The sequence below is a fragment of the Herpailurus yagouaroundi genome, unplaced genomic scaffold (genome assembly GCF_014898765.1).
Source record: "Herpailurus yagouaroundi ecotype Mexico unplaced genomic scaffold, PumYag 196, whole genome shotgun sequence".
Taxonomy (NCBI): domain Eukaryota; kingdom Metazoa; phylum Chordata; class Mammalia; order Carnivora; family Felidae; genus Herpailurus; species Herpailurus yagouaroundi.
The window spans coordinates 7,348,902-7,366,545 of NW_024412427.1; the positions used below are offsets into that span (position 1 = coordinate 7,348,902).

At 55.8% G+C, this 17,644-nt stretch overlaps 1 long non-coding RNA gene across 1 annotated transcript; it reads right to left on the reverse strand.

Annotated features, from left to right (window-relative positions):
* Nucleotides 1-8,059: 8,059 nt before the first annotated feature.
* Nucleotides 8,060-15,899, reverse strand: LOC121011985 (uncharacterized). The gene is made up of 3 exons (XR_005781895.1): nt 15,808-15,899; nt 14,367-14,488; nt 8,060-8,955 (listed from the first exon to the last, which is right to left on the reverse strand). It is a non-coding gene; the product is annotated as an uncharacterized LOC121011985 (long non-coding RNA).
* Nucleotides 15,900-17,644: the final 1,745 nt, after the last annotated feature.

Consider the following 17,644-nt stretch of genomic DNA (forward strand, 5'->3'; position numbering starts at 1 on the left):
CCCTTCTCGGCGCTCCCACAGGACAGGGGTCCAGCACAGGTCACCCACCTCTGTCCGGTACTCCCAGCCTGGAAAGCCCTGCGCTGTGACAGGCCCGTGATTATGTGCTGGGTAGCTCAGGGGGCAGAGTCGGTGCGTCTTCCCTTAACGAGCAACACATCCAATCTAAGAATGGGAGGAAGAGAGGGCTCAGGATGCTGCGTCTCCTGCTAAAAACTGTAGAGAGGTGCCAGAAAGCAATGACCAAGTAACCATACCACAGCATGGCCCAGGAGTGGCAGAGAGGTGTTTGAGGACGTAGCAACTGCTTCAGGATGCCCGGGGGAAGGAGGTAATACCTGAGCCCAGCTCCCGGGGGTTCTGTAGAAGCGTGTCCGGGTAAGCAGGGAGTTCTAGGAAGAGGGAACAACCTTAGCAGTGGCCTAGAGGCACAAAAAACCATGTGGAGTTCATGTCCCACTGCTGGCCAGGCTAGGCTGGCTGCCAGGGAAGGAGCTGGGCCTCTCCTGATTCTCAGGCCCGGAGGCCATCTGAGTGCAGTGCGGAGGAAGGAGGGACTAACCTTATGAAATGGGTCTTGAGGCACACAAAAAGGTTAAATGACCTCCCAAGACATCGCAGGCAGCAAGTGGAAGAGCCAGGGTTTGAACCCAGACACTTGGGGGGCAGGGGGGTGGGGAGGGTGTCTCACTCTTAACCCTAAGCATCATACTGGTTAGCAACAGGGGTGGTTCTCGACCCTGAGCCGCCATTACAACAAGTGCTATGGTGGACTGAGCCCAGGGGGTCATGGAAATACAGAGGAGAGGCCCCTGTGTCAGTCACATTTCTGCGGCATCGACGCCGTGTAAGACACAGCCCCGTATGTCCGTGGCACATAACAACACTCAGAGATCTGCGGTCAGCGAGGTTGGCTTTGCTCCTGACTACAGGCTCCTTGAGGCTCACAGTCTGGGACCAGTGAAAAACTGGAGCATCCTCCTCTCATGGCAAACAGCAGGTGCACACAAGGGGTAAGCAGGATAGTCTGTACCACAGTCCTGAAGCTCAGCTCCATTTCGAGTGCCCACGGTCCCCTTTGCCTACTCCCAGGCGCTTTGTCTACTCAGCGACTGACTTCCCCGTAGCCGCCCAATTCCTCCTAATATGCTCTGTGCTCTGCAAAGACCATCTACACCCTTAACCCAGATCGTCCCTTCTTGCCCCTCCCACCGACCCCACCCTTCTCCCTAAACTAAAATCCTGCCCCCAAGGCAACCTCAGGAGAAACCACTGCCCAGTAGGCTGGCTCCGCTAAATGAAATCCCAGGTCTGGGTGACAGAAACAAGAGAACACAGTTTTATTTTTATTTTATTTTATTTTATTTTTTTATTTAAGTTTATTCATTTTGAGAGAGACAGAGACAGCGCAAGTGGGGGACGGGCAGAGAGGGAGGGAGAGAGAGAGAGAGAGAATCCCAAGCGGGCTCTGCGCTGTCAGCACAGGGCCCGATGCAGGGATCGAACCCACAAACCGTGAGCTCATGACCTGAGCCGAAACCAAGAGTCGGAACGCCTAACCGACTGAGCCACCCAGGCGCCCCAAGAAAATACCGTTTTATGCATCACACAGCACCCAAGGCTGTCTCCAGCATCCCAAACTCTGAACCGTAGGCTGGCCCCACCCACACATCCTGACCCTGGTTCCCAAGCCCCAAGAGTCAGTCCTTCCCAGAATTAGGGTTCCGGGACAGGGGAGGGGGGTGCAGAGAGCCAAGAAGCCACTCAAGAAAACATCAGGTGGGAAACTTCTCCATTTGGGTACAAAGGGAGGAGGGGACAGCGGAGGAATGGACCTGCTGGCTTCCCGGGTTCTTAATTTGAGCCTCCAAAAGAGAAATAATAACAACAATAACCATCCGTGCTGCAGCCACAGCATTTCCCGCCCGTTAAGGCGTCCGAGAAAGTGCTGACGGGGGCGGCTGACAAGCCGTGTGCATTGTAATTCACACCATAACAGCATCTCCAGGGCTCATGGATTTCTCATTGAAAAATTATGTGATGTCTTTTTGGAAACCCAATACTGAGTTATTGATATCGCGAAGGCAGCGGGCTCACCGCTTCCAGCTTATTAGCTTTATACTTTCTGAAGGACTTTTTTTTCCTCCCCCCTCTCATTTTCAACTCAGTTTTTTTCCTTTTCGGTGGAACTCGGGTCACTGTGCCTGCGCGAGGGTCGGTGGTGAGCTGTGCGCCTGGGGAGCGGGGCTTCTGTGCACCCGGGAGAGATGGCCTCATACCCGAGTAGCCACGCAGATATTTGTGTATGTGCCCGTATAGGTGCAGGAGCGTGTGCAGGTGTGTGGCTGGGGATATATACAGGTAGACACGTATGTGGGTGCGTGTGTCCATGTATCTTTCCATCCGTACAGCCACGTGAAGGTGGGTGTGTCCGTGTGTCTGTCTACATATCTGTGTGAACCCGTCTTCCCGCGCGTGTTCATATATGTAGACGTGTCTTTGTGTCCCCGCCGGCCCTTGGGTCTCCACATGCGTTGCTGAGAAGCAGAATTGCCCTGTTGGTGAGAACCCGGGTTCCAGGGTCACAAAGCCCGGGGACCCATACTAGCTTTGCCCCTCGCGTTGTGTGACCGCGGGCCGTTTTCCTAACCTCTCCGGGTCTCAATTCCTCATCTGCAAAGTGAGGATACTATAGCCTTAAGGAACAGAGCTGTCAGGAGGATTACGTGGGCTGGTGTGAATAAAGCGTGCAGCATGGAGCCCCCTGAGCGCAGCTCAGTCCACATGGGTCATTACACGGCGACTTTCAGTATGTGTCAGACGTGGTGGCCCCACACCAAGAAATGGAAAGTCCTACTACTGGCTCTTAACCCACCTGAGCTCCGGGTTGCCGTCTGAACCCGTGTCATGCCTGGAACCTCCACGCAGGGCCTCTGCCAAGGGACCTCGGTGGAGCCGACATCCTTAGTTTGCTTTCAACCCTACTGCTGGGTGTGGGACACGCCCCCCGGTCTGTGGAGGGGTGCAAAGGTGAATCAGACAGCGTGCCTCTGCCCAGGAGCTTTGGCCTAGAAGGGCATGGTGGGTGAAAGGTCTAGAATGAAATACGCATGGTCCCTAAGGTGCCCTGAGGTCCCACAGAAGAAGCCTTCACCCCACATCAGGAGTGCAATACCTTTGTTCAAGTGCTGGCTCTCCAGGTGGGCCTCGGGGAACGAAAGCAGGAAAACCCTAGGAGCCCAGGGAGGAGGGGCTTGGGTGTCCCCCTCAAAGCCCTCTCTGCCCCCTTGAAGGTGAGCAGATTCTGGGCCCTCAAGGGCAGGTGGTGAGAATCCCAACTTAGGGAGTCTGGTTGAGGATATGTCTGAGTGCCAAGATGTACGCGGCCCAGAAAGGAGGAGGCAGATTCATTCTACATAACTGGCGATGGGTTTCTCATCAGTCCGGTGAGGAGCCAGTCCAGTTCAACCCAGGAAGGTGAAGACGTGTGGCATTCGACGGCTGCCCTCAGGGGCACAGAGTCCGCAAAACCTGTCGCCGATTGCGTACCGACGGCACACTTCAATTCCCATTTCAAGTGCTCAGTAGCCACGTGTGGCCAACGGCTACCATATCGGACAGCGCAACTCTAGACTTCCAAAAACGCCGAGGCCTATCTGCCATGGTCCCCGGCAACTTCTCTAGGCCGCCCCAAAGTGCCAAGCGCCAACGTGGGGAGTTGGCACCACCCAGGGGTAAGGGCGGACCGAGCTGCCCTCCCAGAAAGGGGGCACATACCTCTCCTTCCCTCCTGCCGAGGCTGCAGCAGCCAGGCAAGACCCAAGTTCAAGCCTCAGTGCCGGGGCAGCGGGTGGAGCAGCAGAGCAGCAGGGCTGGCGGCTGCGTCCAGAGGCAGGCCTGGTGGGCAAGGGCGGGGGAGGACAGTGGCGGGCAGGAGGGGAGAGCTGACCGCCTGGACCAGACAGCAGCAGAATCCAGTGCCTGGGGCGGCATTTGTGGGGCTGGAAGGAGGAGGAGGAGGGAGAGGTGTGGGGAAGGGAGACGTACAGGAAAAGGTAAAAACCTACCGAGGGCCCGGCTGCATCCAGCCTACCTCGTCTGCTCCCCCAGCATCTCCATGAGTCTGCCATTTGCAACTGAGGGGAGTGTTGGGGCCCCTTTGGGGTCTTCCCGTGACCGGAGGACATCACCTGCCTGGGAGGCTGGGGACGCATCCTGCCGACGGAACCAGACCCACCGTCCCGCTCATGACGCCGAAGGCGCGTGCACCCTGCTTAGCGACGCTTTGACGGGGATGGGTTGGCTTCATTTTACGGGACTGGGGCTCGAAGAGGGCAGGTGAGCTCCGGGCACAGGGAAATGCTCAGTAAACGTGGAACTGATGAGCAAAAATGACCTGGACACTTGCTTGACCCCTTGGGACAACGCTGTGCCCCATCCCTGGTCACCTCCCCGGGGACCCGGGCATCCAGAGGACACCTGGATGTAATGACCTTCATCTACAGTAATGACCTTCATCCCCACCCCATGATCACAAGGAGCCCCCAAGCCCCTTTTTCTGTCTATACCCCTCCTCCCTCCTAAGGGTAAAGGGGGTGGAAGAAAGAAGTTCTCAACCGGGAATCAGAAAATCTGAGCTCAAATCCCAGCTCCTTGGTTGGGCAGCCTTGGCAAAAGCCATCCATCCTTCCAATCATGCCTTCATGCTTTCATTCATTCATTCATTCGTTCACTGCATACATTCACATGGCTAAGAGCAAGTGCTCTGGTGGGAGACGGCCCCAGTTTGGTCCCTGCTATGCCGCTTCCTAGCTGGGTGAACTTGAGAAAGTTCCCTAACCTCTCTGGGCCAATGTGTCCTCTCCTATAAAACAGGGAGACCTATGTCCTCACTGCATGGGAGCAAGGGTTAAATCCGATGCTCCGCATCATGCTTTTAGCCCGGGGTCCATCCATCAGCCTGCCAGTCAAAGGTTCTGGGGGCGGGGGGAGGTCTATGGGATAGGAAGGTCAGTGCCCGCCCATTCTGTCCCTCCTCCCTCCCCTGCCCTGATTGTCACCCAGACACCCTGTGCATCACCGGATGGACCTCCATTGCCTCAAGTCCAAATAGGACCAACGGCAAAAGTGGAAATCAGGCTCTTTGACAAGAACTCGAGACAGATGTGTTGGAGTCAGGAAGCCAACAGGACCCCAAACTCACAAGTGTGGTCAACCCTTCAGGATGGACGGCCAGACCATACTCTGCCCACCTCCACTCAGAACCCAAGAGGGACGGAGCCCCATAGAGCGACCAGGGCCACCTCCTCCAGCCCGCCCACCAGGATCTCAGCCCCAGGGCTTACTTCCCAGGCTGGGGCGGTCAACACCCTCCAACATCCCAGAATCAACGGCCGCACCTACACACCTACACTGTGGAAACAGAACACAAACACTGCTGATACCCCAGATGGGAGCGCACACGCGCACACACACACACACACACACACACACATTTTTCTTTTTTTGTCTCCCAGAGAAAGAGAAAGGCCCCAAGCATTCCGTTCCGAACCCTTTCCAAGAAAAAGGTGTTGTGTGCTGTGCCCCAGTAGGTCTGTGTGACTGAGTTAAAATGCATTCTTTTTTTTTTTTTATTAGATGAATTGCATCATTAAATTACATTATAAAAGCTAAAAATGCACCATTAATTTTCAAAAACAATAGTAAATACATCTCATTTCTAATACATGATTCTGCATTTAATTTTTGCCCGGGGCCTTGCCCTTTTTTTTTTTTTTTTTTTCCCAGCCTCACTGTCTCCCTTTATGCAGACTATATAAATGGAACTAAATTGCCAAAGAAATTTTTGCCAAATGTCCGTAATGTGAAAATAAATGAATTTCTAATTGGCTGTTGCAAAAAGAAAAATTACTTTTTGATCTCAGCTCAGCCAAGCAAAAATCTACCTAGCTTGGGTAGTAAGAGGCAAGCACATGGCCAGCGACGAGCAGGGAGACAAAAGGCCAGCAAAGTGGCTCTCAGAGTGGACTTTCTTCTCTCTCCTCCCTGCCTCCTTCCTGCCCCCCAGGAGTCCAGCTCTCTGCCCTCCAGGGGCCCCTGGGACCTGCCCTCCAGGCCCCTGGGCCACGTAAAAGGCAGCCTTTCAGGGCAGTCTGCTCCTTTGCTGGCCCTGCAACCCAGAATAAGCCACTTGGCCTCTCTCAACCTCCAGTTCCTCGTTTGTAAAATAATAACCATGTCTGCCCTTCTGTGGGCTCGTCTGGAAGTGTCAGGGGTTAATGGTGCGCCCCCCGCTCCGAATTGCCCTAACCCTCCATATCTCACAAGGTGACCTTGTTTGGAGGTGGGGTCTTTGCAGAGGTAGTCAAGGTCAAATGAGGCCGCTAGGGTCGGTCCTAATCCAATAGACAGTGGCCCCATGAGGACAGGAAATCTGGACCCCGACGACAGGCACAGAGAGGGAAGGCCACGGGAGCAAAGTGAGAAGGCGGCGATTCACACACCAAGGAGAGAGAAGGAAACGACCCTACCAACACCTTGATTTTGACCCGCTGTGAGAAAGTAAGTGTCTGTGATGCGAGCCACTCCCTCCGGGTCCTGCCTTACAACTGCCAATGTCGCAGACACACAGCAGCAAGCGTAGCCTCTGCCGTCGTCCCAGGGCCGTCCCGCCCCAAAGGAGGACGGGGGACTGGGGACTTAGCGTCAAGAGCTTCCTCCTGAACACCTGGCTTCGCCTTTGTCCCCAGGACCAAAGAGTCTCGGGAGCCTGATGCCCCCTTGGCTACTACAGTGGCCCCTCTCGGACCTTCTCCCAGCTCACGGCTGAGCCCCGCCCCTCTCCACAAGTGCCCCTCCCCGCGTCACGTCCTCACTGGTAAGGAGCCTCGGGTGAAGCCGCTTCAGGTTCAGGCTTTGGCGACCCTGACCGGCTGCGGTCCTCCACTCTCCCTCCTGCATCATACGGTGGAGGGACCAGTACTCGAGAAATTAATTTTTATGCACGATCCCTCTTGTCTCTCTCTCTTGCGTTCCTTCCTTCTTGACTTCCTCCCTTCCTTCCTTCCCTTCCTCCCTCCCTCCCTCCCTCCCTCCCCTTCCTTCCTTCCTTCCTTCCTCTTTTTGTTTCTGTGCATTTTGAGCCTGTATCCAGAGCCCTTTACAGGTCCCTGAGCCTGGGATTCTGTAGAATGAAAAAATAGGCCTTGCCCATTGTCGCCCTGGCTTTTACAAGCTCAGAGCCATTGGAGAGGTGACCCTAGCCTGGGAGAGAAGAGGGAGTTTCCTCCCAGACTAGGAGGAGGAGCGGGAGGGGAGTGGGAGGACTCCTCACAGCTGCCACCCTCCATAGACAACCAAGGGGACAGCCGTGTCATTCACTGAGCAAAAACCCCAGGCCCTGTGGCCTTGGACACAGTGGGAATCCCCGGTGGGAGAGAGTCACGGGGCTTCAGGGACCTCTGTGAACCCAGACCAGGAGGATGTCTGTGAGGTGGCCACACAGAGAGCAGATCTGAAGAACGGCTAGGTTCTTCTAGATTCTTCTGGTAGAACCCCAGAAGGGGCAGGGCCTGGGCTCTGACTGAAATGGAATCTCCTGCCAGTTCAGGGAGCCGGAGGGTAGGGATTAGAGTCAACTTTCATCGATTTAAAGAAAAGATTTCTCTGGATGTTTTCTCCCCATCTGAGTTTCTGCCACAACCTTGAAAACAACACACCCCTGAAGGGACTCACCCCAACTGCTCATTCCCCGCAAACACAGTTGGCTCTTTCCTCCACGGTGCAGGGAGCTCTCTCTGCCTGAAATATGTCCTTTCCCCCTTGGTTCTGCTTGAAGAACTCCTATTCACCCGTGAAACCCCATCTCCGGTGTCCTCTTTCTGTGAATGCTTCTCCAGCTGCCCCAGGCTGTGCAAGTCACTCTCCAGATTTTCCAAGGAGCTTCTAGAAGGTAGGGCTGAGTTCAAGATACACACGTATCCTGCCTCTCCAGGAAGAATTTAAGGGGCAGCGAACCCTTCCCCCACCCCCAAGTTCCACTCGCCCATCTTTTGCTTCTCCACCTTCCCAGGCACAGGCACAAAACCCATCTTATTTATACGTTGGGGGCGGGGGAAGACAGGCAAGCTGGACATTGCTGTCATACTTCCCAGAGGAGGAGACCACGGGTCAGAGAGGTGAAAGGGCTTAGCGAGGAAGACACAGCTGGGACGCGGGGAGCTAGGACGCAGACCCGGGCCCACGCCTGTTACACGTTCCCTGCCCGTCTGGAAAATGCCACCATTGTATCTGCGTTTGGACAGATCGCTCCAAGCTTTTTCCTCTGGGCATCCAGTGAGTCCCCTGGGACCTCACCTGGGAGGTGGGAGGAGAGATGGGGACCAGCCGGGACCTGAGCAGCCAGAGGCAATCAGAGCTGCTCCTGTTCCCAGTCCGAAGTCCGGGGTCCAGACTCCCCCCCAAGGAAGCCCCCACTGGGAGGGGCTCAGATCTCAGGATTCGGGATGAGTCTGTCGGGAGCAGTAATGCAGGCAGTGGCTGGAGTGTAGGCTCAGAGTTCCCGGGGAGAGATCTGAGCAGGCCTGGGCTGGAGGGCAGGACGAGGTCTGTAAGCAAAAGGCAGGGCACTTAGGCATGGGGACAGGCGTGACAGTGGTGGGGGAGGGGGGAGGTCAATGCCTGATGGACAAGGTCCCTGAATGTCCACAGAGCAGAGTGGCAGAGAGAGAGAGAGAGAGACCCACTGGTCCTGAGTCTCCATCCCCATCCCTAGGGTTCAGCGTCCTGCAGCCTCCTCCAGTCCTGGGAGATGTTACCATGAGGTTCTGTCGCTTGCAGCCACTGAGCTGGGTCCAGCACTCCGCACTCGAGTTTCGAGTGTCGCAGATGTCCTGCTCTGGCCCTGGGCCTTCCAACAACCCCCCACGCCTCAGGCTGACTCGAGGGCTCTCCTACCTACAACACAGAGCTCTGGGTCAGATCCAGACCCCCCCCCCCCCCCCCCCGGGGCTCCACCCCTCGGTCCTGAAAGCCCAGCCATCCTGAAAGAGGCTGTCCGCCGAGCTGGGGGACCCAGAACGACTCCAGATTTTGAGCCACAAACCGGGCAGTTTGTAAAAATAATCTCTTTTCCCTTTAGTGTGCATATTAATTACCTTGAAACAGGTGCAAAATCAACCTCGTTTATTATTATTTCTTTGAGCCCATAATGGCAGTTGCTGCAAATAAATCCCGTTAACCCAGGGAAAGGATTTATGGCCCCAAATTTACACCAGCCGTTTAATCATAGCACCTTTGCCGCAGACAGACTTTCTCGAGAACAATTTGCCCCACAATTTGTCAGTGGGAAAATGGCCTCATATAAACGTTTGGAGGAAATAAATGCTAATCCAAAGCTCAGTCTTTCATTCTCCTAATTGCCCAGGGAATATAAAGGAGACAAACTTATTTACTCACAGCAGGAAGTGAGCTGTAATAAAGCATCACCATTGTGGGCTGAAATCAGTCCCTGACAGGGAGGGGAGGGGGCCTGGGGATTTACACAGCAGGGGGAATGGGTGGGTGAGGCCACAGGGCAGTGAGACTGCCCAGTGCCTCAAGCCTCCCCTGCATTTTAAAGAGGTAAACTCTTAGAGCTGAGTCGATGGGAGGCAGATGAATGGCTGGACTGACACATCAGTCCCTCCCTCAACCCGCCCTGGCCTCCCGAACTCCCAGGTTGGCTGCAGGAAGGGTTTCTGGGAAAATTAAAAAAAAAAAAAAAAAAAAAGGCAGGTTAGCCCCCGAGGCTCTCCTGGGGCAAAGGGGAGGTAGACTCTGTAGCTGTGGAGGAGAACTTGCCTGGAGAGATCCCGCTGGGTTGGGGACGAGGCCCCGAAAGCCAGCAACCCTGCAGGGAGGGTCGGGCATGTGGGGACCTCAGAGTCTGGGTAGCGGAGGGTGAGACTACCAGGTCCTTATGAGCAGGTAACTGTGGTGAAGGAGAGACCCAAGACAGCTTGCTGGGGGAGAAAGGGCCCACACCTCCATCTCATTCTTCCTGAGATGCTCAATGGCTGCTATGAGCTGACCCTCTCTGATCTCTCTCTTCTGCAGGAGCCCAGGGGCGCTGCTCCTGGGAGAGAAAGACTCTCTCTGCCTCCATGGCCTCATAACCAGGACTGCCTAGAAGTCCTCCTATAACATAGGATGTGAACCACATATCCCTACGTGATGCCATTCTCATGGACTAGTGTGAATGCTGCTACCTAGAGTTGTGCAGTGTACAACCTTTGCAACTGTTCAGATGCTGTCTTGGAACCCACGTGTTTAAAGAATGTCTCATTTTTCCTCCTCTCCATCCCCTCCTGTCTTTCCCTGGGCATGAAGATACCTTCCCAAAGGGACAGAGGCCATGAATGCCAGGATCCCACCTCCAGACTTCCTACCCAGCCTCTGGACTTCTCTCCTGTGTCCTGACCCCATCCCGACCCTCTCCAACTCTGATCCCATCATATTTTTCCTGATCATCCTCAGACTGGCACAGAGTGACTGGGTTTGAGTTCAACACAGCCACCAACCAGCTGTGTGACCACAGGCAATTTACTCAACCTTTCTGAGCTTCCATTTCCTCCTCTGTAAAAAGAGAATTATGATATCACCCAGGGTTGCTGTGAGATTAGAGATAATGAATATTAAGTGCCCTAGCATGCCACAATGCTCAATGGATGGTTATTACTCCGTAGACAAGGAGGAGGGGTCCTTGGGGACCTCGCCACGCTCGGCATCAGCAAAGAAGGGGACAATTTCCTAAAGAATAGAGGGACTGTGTCACAAGAAACCAGACAGCCCACAGCAAAGGGCAATCAAAGTCTGGGATGAAGGCTCAGGATCTTGGTGGCTCAGAACAGCAGTGCTCTGGCCCAGGGGAGAAGCCACATCTTCCAAAAGGTCACTCAGGACAATACAGAAGATTCCCCGGGGCAGTGATGAGCCAGCACCTAGATGGTGGGAGTTAGCTTTGTACTCAGACGCCGGTAACCGTTTCATGAGGCTCAGATGTCCGGTAACCGTTTCATGAGGCTCAGATGTGGCCGGGGGCTGTGGGTCATGGGAGGCTGCCTCCCTTAAGAACTTTCTAGGTGCCAGGGATTTTCTTGCTTCTCATGACAATTATCAGCCCAGTTATGCATTTTATTTCTGTCTTTGCCGACAGACAATCAACAACATAAGACCATAGACTTTGTCCTGCTCGTCACTGTATCCCCAATACTTAGCAAAGTGCACGACCTATAGAAGGTCTGGGATAAACATTTGCTAAATCAAGGAACAAACCCTCTGGGGTAGGTGCTACTATCGCCATTTGAAAGGAATGGCTCAGAGAGGTTAAGGGGTTTGCCTAAAGTCACACAGCTGCGGAGGGATTCACAACCAGGGCTAGAATTCGGGCAAGTCCTTAATAAGCACACGGACTGTGCCGGCCATGCCATGGGGCCCTTCACCCGCATCACCCCTTTTGCCCGTCCCAGCAGCCCCAGGAGCGAGACACTCCCGTTGCCCCATTTCACAAAAGGCACATTCCGCAGGGAGGTTTTAAGTGGCTGGCCCAAGGTTGCACAACTAGCTGTTGGGGCCTTGTGAAAAGCCAGCCCCCATTATTCTGTTTCCGTCCTCATCACGCGGGTGCCCCATAAACTCTGCTCAGGACAACACAATACGATGTTTTAGTGACAGGAGGGCAAGAAGCTCCGGGGGAAGGGGGAGGCCAGGGCTGGGGCCGAAGCCGTGCCAATGATGGATGGCGGGCGCCAGGAGCTCAGCCCAGCCTGGGAGCTTCTGTGCCTTCTGTGCGAGATAGTGATCTTCCTGCTGCAGAGGGGACACGGGGTGCTGGGGGGAGGGAACCGACGGCCAGGATGGCAGGAAGGGTGGATGACAGTCCTCAGGGTCAGAGAAGGAATGTTCCAAGCCCCCGAGAAGTGCCCTCCAAGAGACACTGTGCTTTCCACTAACTGGCCGGGTACAAAAGCGTCTTATCCTGGGCCAGATTCTGGGTTGTTATTGGATAATTTTTTCCTTAGCTTTTAACTTTTTTGTGTGATTTTTTTAATAAAGCTTTTATTTTTTTTTTCAACGTTTTTTTATTTTATTTTTGGGACAGAGAGAGAGCATGAACGGGGGAGGGGCAGAGAGAGAGGGAGACACAGAATCGGAAACAGGCTCCAGGCTCCGAGCCATCAGCTCAGAGCCCGACGCGGGGCTCGAACTCACGGACCGCGAGATCGTGACCTGGCTGAAGTCGGACGCTCAACCGACTGCGCCACCCAGGCGCCCCTAAATTTATTTTGAGAGAGAGAGAGAGCATGAGCAGGGGAGGGGCAGAGAGAGAGGGAGAGAGACAGAATCCCAATCAGGCTCCGCATCGTCAGCACAGAGCCCGATGCGGGGCTTGAACTCGTGAACCACGAGATCACGACCTGAGCCAAAACCAAGAGTTGGGAGAACCAAGAAATCTCCATGGCTCTTGGCTTTCCTCTCCGAACTCTGGAGCCTCTCCCTCCTTATCATCCCTCTCGTTCCTCCAGAAATGGCTGGTATTTGCCTCTGAATAGTTTTCTCAGCATGCTCATAGAAAGGTGGGCTCTTTTCTCTCGGAACAACTGTAGCCCCTTGAAGTTCAAGCATGCAGTGTTTTCACGGATCCAGATCCGCTCTCTTGAAACCTTGACGGGTTCCCCGTGTATCTGCTGGGGTTCACTGCAGCTGAGACCGGTTTCTCTCCCCTCTCTCTCTCCTTCCCTCTCCTTTTGGGTCCTGAAGATTCTTAGAAGCCGTTTCGTCTGGCCAAGAGGGTTTATTAGCACCACCTTCAATCTCCCAGACACCTGAATGAGGGGTCTTACAATAACATCATTGACTCTATCTCTAGGTCAGCTCTCGTCTCGCTTAAAGAATTTTTTACCCACTGGGGAGACCAGGGGGCTTTCAACCCTAACAAGTCCCCGGCCTTCTGTATTTCTCTAAAACCTGCTTGCGAACCAAATTGCTCCCTATTGAGTTCACGGCTCTCTTCTCACGTTTTATCAGATACCGCTGGGAGAAGGCCGCCAACCCTGCGATATCTTCGCGGACAGATCCAGAGGTCTCCTTGGGCAGACCCACAAGTGCGCAAGTACGTTTCCTATCTCCCAAGCTCCACGGGCACCAGATCTGCCTGTTGTCTCCCACCCGCGACAACACTCGCTGCCCTTTCCCCAGCATCTAACAGCCCCTCACTAACTCCACAAAGTCTGCCCGCCACCCAGTCCCTAAGTCAAGGCCCCAGTGATTCGGGGGTTTCGTTACAGCAACGCTCTACTCCCCATATCAACTTCCGTGCCCATTATCCAATGCCGTGTGATGAGTCATCTCAAAACTGAGTGGTCTGAAATAATAACGACTTATTATTTCTCACAGTTCTACAGCTTGACAGATTCTTTGGCTGGTGGTCTTGTCTGGGCTGATAGACTCTGACTCTATAAGAACCTTGGCAGCCTGGAGCTCTAAGCCTCACCACCAGTCTACCAATGTGCCCAGGGACAAGAGAAACTTGGCCCCTGGGACTAAATATGGCACAGCAAGAAAAAAAAAAAAAAAGACAAGTGCTCTAAGTTCCCTCATTAATGCAGTAAGAACGACTGGGGCTAACGGAATCTGATGTTGGGAGATTCATTAACAGAGGGACTCATCAACAGAGGTATAAGGCAAGGAGGTGACAGGCTGGCTCTATGCTCCTCTTGGCCTCACCTAGAACTTAGACCCCAAACTTCAAGAAGTACTTGGCCATATCTGAGGACTAGGGACTGGAGAGGAGAGAGAATGTCATCCAGGGAGGACCAAATGGCAGAGATTGGTTGGGAGATGATAAGGGTTCTGCGGAGAAACACAACCAGTAGGATGCGTATCCCTATGGAGATTTAGTGTGATGTGCAGGCTCAATTATGGAAACTGAGAAATCTCACAATCTATAATCTGCAAGCTGGGGGCAATGGCCTAATTCAATCTGCGTCTGAAGGCCTGAGGGCCAGCGGGGCTGATGGTGTGAACCCCAGTCCAAGGGCAGGAGAAAATGAGGCGGGATCTCCAGGCCCCGACAGTGAGGCAGGAAGAAAAGAGGGAAATTCCTTCTTCCTCTACCTTTTGTTCTGCTCAGCCCTTCAGTGGATTGGCCTGCACCCGTCTACACTGCGGACAGCCCTCCGCTTTGCTCGGTCCCCCAGTTCCAAAGCTCACCTCATCCAGAGACCTCCCCACAGACACACCCAGAAGGAACGTGTAATCCGGGCCCCGGGGGCCAATGAAGCCAGCACGAAATTAACCACAAGCTCAGGAGGTTGGGACTCTGTTACCTTCTTGTGAAGGGTGAAAAGACCGAGGCGCCACATCTTCCCGGTTTGGGGTCCCCCCGAAGCAGACCACGAAACAGGATCCAAGTGCAGGTGACTGACGTGGGCGGTGATTCCTGGAAACGCTACCGGGCGAGGGAGGAGGTGAACGAGAGAAGGAAAGGGAACCGGGAAAGAGAATTATTGAGCGGATTGCAGTGTGGACCACTGAGTCTCGCCACACCTCAGAGACGCGCCCCCCCCAGACGGCCGGGGGGGGGGGATGCTGGGGGGCTAGTCCTATAGTAGTCTTGTAGGCTCCTTTTGGCTTCTCCTGTACCCCTAGCACCCCAAGACCATAAAAATGCCCACAGGCTGTATCAGGTGTTTGCAGAAAGCAGCCTTTGATCTATAAAGGTAAATGTTATTAGGAGAGAATAGGAGAGGGGTCAGGACCATCTACTGCACTCACAAAGTGACTTGCACGCATCGATCGGCTAGGGTGGACCAAGGATCCGAACCTGGCTCTTCCGGCCTTCAAAGTGCTCCATCTGGACCACGCTATCGGGACGTGGAAGTTTCTAGTCCGGCGGGGGAGGGCTGGGAGCCACCAGGACCAGGGCCGACCCTCAGGGGAGACGGTGGTTTGAGGAACGAGGTCACAGCATCTCCTTCAGAGATGGCTGGGGGAGCAGGGGAGGCCAGCTTTCCAGGGGGGGGGATCCAAGGTGAGGGGCGGAGACTTGGGTTGAACAGACAGAGGGACGACCCCGTGATCAGGGTCCCGGGAGGATGCTGGTAACATCCAGCTCCGCTTTAGAGGCATTGGCCACTGCCAGCCCCCGGCGGATGCACCTGTCCGGTGGAATCTTCACGGGGCTTCTGGAAGGTCCAAGCTCACGAAGCCGGCAGGCACCGGAGCTGGGGTTTGAACCCTTTCGCTTAGACCGAGAAGAAATATTCGTTGAGCCCCTCCGGAGTGCCGTTCTAGGCACTGGCACTGCAGGGGCGAACAGAAGTGACAACTCCCTGCCCTCGTGGTGGCCACAGTCCAGTGAGGGAGACAGACCGCAGCAAGTAAACAAATTAATGGGTCGTCAGAAGGTGACTGGTACTGAAAGAACAATAATAATAAGGCAGAGTAAGGGTGACCGCGTGTGCTGGGCAGGGGCACAGACATGCGCACAGGGGCGTTGCTGTTTTACAAGTGCCCAGGAGAGGCCTCTCTGACATCGGACCCGCAGGAAGGGAGTCTGTGGAGCGGGTATCTGGGAAAGGGCGGTCCAGGGGGCGGGGTGTGTCCAGCCGGGGCAAAGGCCCAGAGGCCTTTGAGAAAGAGCAAGCAAGCTGGCTAGAGGGGAGCATGAGCAGGGGCCCTGGTGGGGGGCGAGGTCAGAGGGGAGGCGGCGGAGGAGGGGAAAATCGCGAGGGTCTTCAAGCAAAGCCTTGCGGGGACTTGACTTACCCTGAACGAGCAAGGTGAGGGCATGATCTGACTTCCATCTTCACAGGACTCTTCTGGGCCTTCCACGCTGTGTGCGGGTCCCCCTGGCCAGGGCTGGGCGGGGTGGGGGCGGGGGGGCTAAGACAGGAGAGAGCGCCCACCTCCCCAGTCCCACTGGGCTCCCAGCCACCACCCCCCACCCACCCTCCAGCCCACTGGCCACCCTCCCTTCTCCTCCTCCCTGGAGCCACTCACTTCCCAAGACAAATGGCAGCTTCTTCCTGCCCATCCATCACTGCTCCCGGGCCCATCCATTAGCGGCCGCTCCCCCGTCTTGCCCCCAGCCCCACCGTCCTTGCTCAGGGACGGGCTCCATTGATCAGAGGCCCATCTGCCGCTTGTCACATGACGGCAGCCCTGACAGCAGGAGACAGAGCTGTTGCTGGCCGGGCCAGCCTGAGGCCAAGGGAGCGATGAGCCTGCGCCCACCCCCCCAACCCCAGACTGGGGCTAGGGCCAGGGCCCAGCTGGGAGGGGCAGGCCGGAGGGTCTGGGTAAGCCCTCCCCAGCCAGACGCTGCTATTCGGAGACCGCCAGGGCGAAGTGGACAGTCGGTTCCACGGGTCAGGCTTGCAGAGGCCCCCGCCTCCCCGTCCGCATCTGGGTCTGCGAGTCGGGGGCAGGGGTGGGGTGGGGGGACCCAAAGTGTTGAGAGCCCTCCCCTCCCCAGTCCAGCTCTTCCCGGACTTCTCCATCTGACTTAAATGGCAAGCCGCGATCTCAACATGGTTCACCCTGGCCACCTGACCCTCCTTGGGATTCCTTCCAGAAGCCCCCTGGATCCCCAGGTCCTCTCACCAGCCCCCACTTCCCCAACTAGGTAACCAAGGAGTGTGAACTGTAGGGACTCCTGCCCTCTGGCTTCTGGCTGGATTCGGACTGGGAGATGAAAGAGGAAAGAGGTTGGGGTATTTATTCCCAGGCCCCTGCCCTGCAGGATCCCTGCGGGTAACCGAGGGTCCACCCAAGGCCTCGGCTCGGCCAAGGAGCCCTCTCCACGGAGCTCCCCCCCCCACCATAACCACTTCCCCTGGCTCCCCGGCAGGTGATGAAGGCTCCCTCCCAGTCTGGGGACGGGCACCGAACTACCCCATGGCTCCCTCAGCCTGCATGCAAATGGCCCGTTCATCAAACTGCTCTCTGCTAACTGGTGTGAAAATGCCTCGGGGTCCTGGGCAGAGCGATTCCTACACCTGCCCTTTGCTCTCTCTTAACCCCAAACCCGGGGCTGCTCCCGGACGCTCCCTCCCCCACCCTCCAGTCCAATCCTCCCATCTCCTCCCCACGCGCCTTCGTTATCCACCTGTCCCCCTTCTCAAGGCCGCTCCCCAAGTTCCAGCACCCCTCCCCCGTGCCCCCACGCAGCCCCCACGCTCAGCCACCACCCCATCTGCTGCAGCACTGCCCCGACACCCACACAGCACGTGTCCCTTCTCACCCACACGGAGAGCCTTCTCCAGGCGGCCCCCGCCCCCCGCCCTTCGCTGTACCGCCTCTCCTTTTTTGCCCACATGTTCTCCTGCCCCCGGGCCTTTGCTCTGCCCTGCCCTCCGCTCGGCACGCCTGCCCCACCTTGCAGTAGGTATAAAAGTATGTCTGGCCTCGTTAAAAAAGGAGCTGCTAAGGAAGAAAAGATTTTGCTGGGAAGGAGAGAGGACAGTCCCGTCGGGAACGGAAGGGGGCGCTGCGGCGGAACCTGCTGCCTCCCCACCCCCTGCAGCGGACCCCCTCCCCCTCTTCTCCAGACCACGGAGGGTAGTGCACGCGCCGCTAGGACCCCCGGGCCTCCCACGCTCCC